This window comes from Diabrotica virgifera, chromosome 10, assembly GCF_917563875.1.
Source record: "Diabrotica virgifera virgifera chromosome 10, PGI_DIABVI_V3a".
Classification (NCBI taxonomy): domain Eukaryota; kingdom Metazoa; phylum Arthropoda; class Insecta; order Coleoptera; family Chrysomelidae; genus Diabrotica; species Diabrotica virgifera.
In genome coordinates this window covers 118,349,421-118,355,164 of record NC_065452.1, presented here as the reverse complement: position 1 = coordinate 118,355,164, position 5,744 = coordinate 118,349,421, and the positions used below count along the sequence as shown (strand labels likewise).

General features: G+C 33.3%; 1 long non-coding RNA gene across 2 annotated transcripts; it reads left to right on the top strand.

The window, feature by feature from the left end:
• The first annotated feature begins 204 nt into the window (after positions 1-204).
• On the top strand, positions 205-5,199 carry LOC126893437 (uncharacterized). 2 transcript variants are annotated; one of them, XR_007701178.1, is made up of 3 exons: positions 205-917; positions 1,069-4,663; positions 4,884-5,199. It is a non-coding gene; the product is annotated as an uncharacterized LOC126893437 (long non-coding RNA). The 2 variants fall into 2 exon arrangements; XR_007701179.1 differs by lacking the exon at positions 4,884-5,199 and adding an exon at positions 4,686-4,745 and having other exon boundaries at positions 206-917; positions 1,069-4,575.
• Positions 5,200-5,744: the final 545 nt, after the last annotated feature.

The following is a 5,744-nucleotide window of genomic DNA, read 5'->3' as shown; positions in this document are numbered from 1 at the left end:
ACTAAAATGAAAGAACTATTGGCCGATATAGAAAGGTGGCCGTTATTGCCAGTTTTTGTAGTCTAGATATACAGTAAAACTTGTGTTACTGGCCACCTGTACTAACGGCCAGTTTAAAAATTCCCCAAACCAATTATATCTAGACTACAAAAACTGGCAATACCGGTCACCTTTCTATATCGGCCAATAGCTTTTTCATTTTTAGTGGCCATTACTGACAAGTTTTACTGTAATTGGTTTGGGGAATTTTTAAACTGGCCGTTAGTACAGGTGGCCGGTGTTTGCAGGGGGCCGGTAACACAGGTTTTACTGTAGTTTAAATCGAAAAGATTAAATCTTAATTCAAAATTGTATATACAATTATTACAATTATAAACTATAGTTTAATATCCAAAACATGTTTTTGATTTTATGTAATGTAATGAAAATCTTATTTGTAAATTATTGGTTACATATATAATGTTTAACAATAGGAAATATTCAAGAATAAATAAAATAAAAGTTTAATCCTAACAACACAAAACATTCCAGGAATGTAGGTACTACCGTTCTATTCCGTGAACATCTATCTGATTAAATTATGGGTGGAAAGTTACCACAAGATATAAATGTCTTCCTGGAGGGGTAAAATTTTCCATTACAAGATTTTAAGAGAGGCCATTTACTGTTCAATTTGCGTTCATTTTCAAATTTGCCGCGCGAATATCTATGTAGCGTCGTGTGGTCATTGGTCATCACATTTCATATATTTCATTTTCGTTATAACCGATAACCTAAAAATTTAGTAAAAATTTTGATTGGAAAAAAATGCATCGATAAGGGGGTGTGGGAAATGGAAGAAATTAGTGGCTTTTTTGCTGTACTGTCTACTAGTTTTTGCTCTGGGCTCTGGCTGGATCTCTTGTTTAAACAATTTTGTAAGTATTATAAAATCCGTTTTCAATTTTCTTTATTCTTTATGAAACGAATCATTTATGCATGCATATTATTACCTGTAAATAGTATCTATCTCTTTTGATTTTTAATTGTAAAGAATAGAAAAATTACCCTCATTTTAATTTTTTTTAGAATCAGCTGAAAGTGGTCTACAAAAAAAACCAAGAAGGAAATGTATAGCCTTGTGGCTATGAAAGGCAAAAGAGAGATATAAAAAGTGTATTGGCTAGTTGGAAGAAAGTCCACATTGTCCATGCATAATAAGTTATTACTTTATCAACAAATATCAAGAAGATAGCAGGAAGTCACGAGCAACACGAGCAATTGAACAACTTCATAAGTTCAAGAATATTGAGGAAATCCAGCTTCTCGATACTACTGGGCAAACTAGAAGATTGAAGAGGACAAAGCCTTTTGAACTAGTTTGAGTGATAGGTGATAGTGAAAAACGGAGCATAGTGCTTGTGTGCTGTGCCTGTGTATGTTAGAATAGTGCACGATCTTGTTAGATTAGATAAGAGACGCTATGGGGTAAGCTCTTCATTTTAAGAAACAGTAGTAATTTAGGTTAAATTAAAATTGCTCATTGGTCAGTTATGACCAGATTGTTTTTTTATGTTTGGCAAAAAGGACTTAAGTCAGAATTGCACATTGATAATGTTTTGATGATTTCTGGACCAGAAAAAAACTGTTGTAGATGTAAACTGTATGTACAGTAGAATCTACTACAGTACTGTAGAAATCATCAAAACATTATCAATGTGCAATTCTGACTTAAGCCCTTTTTCCCAAACATCAGAGAATTGTAATGTACAATAATTCTCCTATCTGCTTTTTCATGAATTTTGTAGGAGACGAAAAACCATTTTTAGGATCATCTGCTTTCACATGTAAATTTTGACATGTTTTGTAGTAAATAGATACTTAGTTGAATTTACTACAAAACATGTCAAAAAATATATGAAAACAGGAGGTGACTATAAAAAAAGTTTTTAGTCTCTCTTACAAGACTCATGAAAAAACAAATCGGAGGTATGTCACATCTGTGACTATATCCAGGGAATGTCTAAAAAATATACTTTGATGTCCCAAGAACCAAATATAACCTACAGTCCATCTAATTTACTTACTGTTGCACGTCATTATCTACGCCAGAGATCTAAGTTGACATAGTTGCCAAAGTATAAAAAGATCCTGAACCCATTTTAAATAAAATATATCACATAATTATTGTAAACGTGGATTATACAACAAAACAAATTAATATTCAATGTAAATAAGTAAAAACTTAAGAAATAGAGAACAAGAATTAAGTTATAATCTTTTAAGATTTGCAGTGCAAGCCTTTTTGCACTACATTGTTAATAATTAAAAAACGGCTCCGAACTCTTGGCAAAAAGCCGGTAGGTTTCTTTGTATAAGTATGTCTACAATAACAACTAAAAAAGTTGTCAGATACCTCGATGATTATTCCAAGTCGTTATAAAATTAGGTGAAATTTATATTTTTATAGTAGAGGATCTTTTTATAGTAAAGTAAATAATAAAGACAGTAAATATAATAAATAAAACAGATACTTATAGTAAAGAATATAAACAAATATGAAGTGTCATCACCACAACTGGCAAATAAATGTTACCAATTTATTCTAAAATGTCACCTTCGTTCGATTACAGTTACAGTGTGATCCGAACAAATCTGCTTCATAAAAACGCTTTATAATCCATTTATACAAATTAAATGAAACATATTATTGTGTATTTCTTTAGGTTAACATTAATAGAAATCTTCAAATATTATTTCTACGCGTATATAATAAAATATGTCTAGAGTCTGTATTTCCAGTGTACTCAGCAAAGTGATTCTAAAAAAGAACACACCTACCGCCTAAATATTTCTTGTTGGTATCATGAGACCTCACAGACTACGACGCGGATGACGCACAACAGTTAGTAAATTAGACAAAGTATGTAGATATATACAGGGTGTAACAAAAATACAGGTCATAAATTTAATCACATATTCTGGGACCAAAAATAGTTTGATTGGACCTAACTTACCTTAGTACAAATGTACACACAAGAAAAGTTGCAGCCCTTTGGCTGCAACTATCTTACGAAAAAACTATAGTAAAATTTGGACACCCCATAAAAATTTTATGGGGGTTTTGTTCCTTTAAACCCCCCCAAACTTTTGTGCACGTTTCAATTTAATTATTATTGTAGTACCATTTAAACACAACGTTTTAAAAACTTTTTTGCCTCTTATTGCTTTTTCGAAAAGTCAATTTTTATCGAAATATTTTGAACATTTGTCAAATCCACCACATATTTGTATATGGTTAAGTACGATTATGGAGACTTGGTAATAATATGCAGACTTATTTATGCTTTACATTTTTAGGTATATTTTGAACCATATTAAAAAAGAAGCCAGATCTCGATAAAATGTGCCTTATCGAAAAAATACAAAGAGGCAAAAAAGTTTTAAAAACATTCTGTTTAACTAATGGTACCTCAGTAATAGTTTAATTGGAACGTACACAAACATTTGGGGGGTTTAAAGGAACAAAACCCCCATAAAATTTTTATGTAGATATGTTAAAAAAGAAGTCGCAACTCGATAAAAACTTCCTTATCTGAAAAATACTAAGAAACAAAAATATTGAATTTAACTAATGGTAACTACCACAATAATAAAATTGAATTGGAACGTACACAAAAGTTTGGGAGGATCTAAGGGATCAAAACCCCCATAAAATTTTTATGGGGTGCACAAATTTCACCATAATTTTTGTTTAAGATATTCCTGCCATAATACTGCTACATGTCCATTTTCAATAAAAAATCGCTAATAGTTTTCGATGTAATCGAAAAAATCGATTTTCATTTTGTAATTTCAAAGGGCTGTAACTTTTTTTATGTGCATATTTGTACTAAGGTAAGTTAGGTTCATTCGAACTATTTTTGGTCCCAGAATATGTGATTTAATTTATGACCTGTATTTTTGTTACACCCTGTATATACAGCCGATTACGCACCACCTTAAAATTTGGGCATTTTTGATGTCTCGAATTTCCTAAACCTGTTGTTGCATCTAAGTGATTTTTTTATAATATTCTAGCCTAGGCCCTAGGCTATAGGTTAAGTACCTCCTTATGCTTGTCATGCACGGGGAGCTATACTGTAATATATATTATATCACATCGCTCTCTATAGTAATGAGTGAGCCTGTACATACGGAACCATTTGTTTAAGGTTTAATACCCCATATTTAAGGTGGTGCGTTAATTTCTTGGAGAAGTGTATTGTAATTTAATGTAAATAATGTAATATCCAATAATTGTAATTTAATATAAGATGTAATATAAGTTCCTTAAAAAATATATTTTTTATTTCCCACGACATTAGATGGATGTTCGGCAGCAAGACATTGGACCAAACTGGGACGTCCTATGAAGGCCCAATTGACATCCACTGAACGTCCCTTCAGATGTTAAGTGGACCTCCATTGGACGTTTGGCAACGTGGCATTTGGACCAAAATTGGACGTCCTGTTAATGTCCAATTCACGTCCCCTAGGACGTCCGGTTAAGGTCCAATTTACTTCCGATTAAGGTCCAATTTACGTCCGATTAAGGTTCCATTTACGTCCGATTAAGGTCCAATTTACGTCCTATTAAGGTCCAATTTACGTCCGATTAAGGTTCAATTTACGTCCGATTAAGGTCCAATTTACGTCCGATTAAGGTCCCATTTACGTCCGATTAAGGTCCAATTTACGTCCTATTAAGGTCCAATTTACGTCCGGTTAAGGTCCAATTTACGTCCGAATAAGGTCCAATTTACGTCCGAATAAGGTCCCATTTACGTCCCATTAAGGTCCAATTTACGTCCTATTAAGGTCCAATTTACGTCCGATTAAGGTCCAATTTACGTCCGATTAAGGTCCAATTTATGTCCTATTAAGGTCCAATTTACGTCTGATTAAGGTCCAATTTACGTCCGATTAAGGTCCAATTTACGTCCCCTAGGACGTCCGATCAAGGTCCAAATTACGTCCGATTAAGGTCCAATATACGTCCCCTCGGACCTTAGATGGACGTCCAATGGACGTTCGGTAGCGCGACATTTGGAACAAAATAGGACGTATAAAGGACGTTCCTCGGACGAAAACGGACGTCCAATGGACGTCCCTAAAGTCCGTGAAGGACGTCCAATGGACGTCCATTGGACGTCCTTGTGCTATTAGGGACAGGGTGTCCAGAAACTCTACCGACAAATGAAGACAGGAGATTCCTCAGATAATTTTAAGACAATTTAACCCAATTCACCTAGTCCGAAAATGCTTCCTAAGGGAGCTAGAGCTCTTTGAAGATGGCGTCATGTAATTAGTTTTTCTTAAATACCTCCAGAACGCTTCTATTTAGAAAAACGAAAATTGGTATGCGTATTTACTTTCCAGACATGAATCGATTCCATCGATTGCGAATTTCTAGTACTGGTCATAGGCGTCCGTTTTGGGTAGGGCCATGGTTATTTTATCGCCTAACTTTTTTGTATTTAATTTTTAAGCATTTTTGACTCTGAATTATTAAATTGTGAGGTATTCTAGTACTAATAGGTACGCTTACTTTAAGTCGATAGGATATACCGTTTTCTAGAAAAATCTATTTGAAAATTTTTCGTTCTGTGAATTTAAAAAAAATATTAAAAAAAAAAACTATTTAGAAAGATGAAAACTGGTACATTTATTTATATTCCAGACATTAATCGATTTCATTAATGGCGAATTTCTAGAAACGGTCA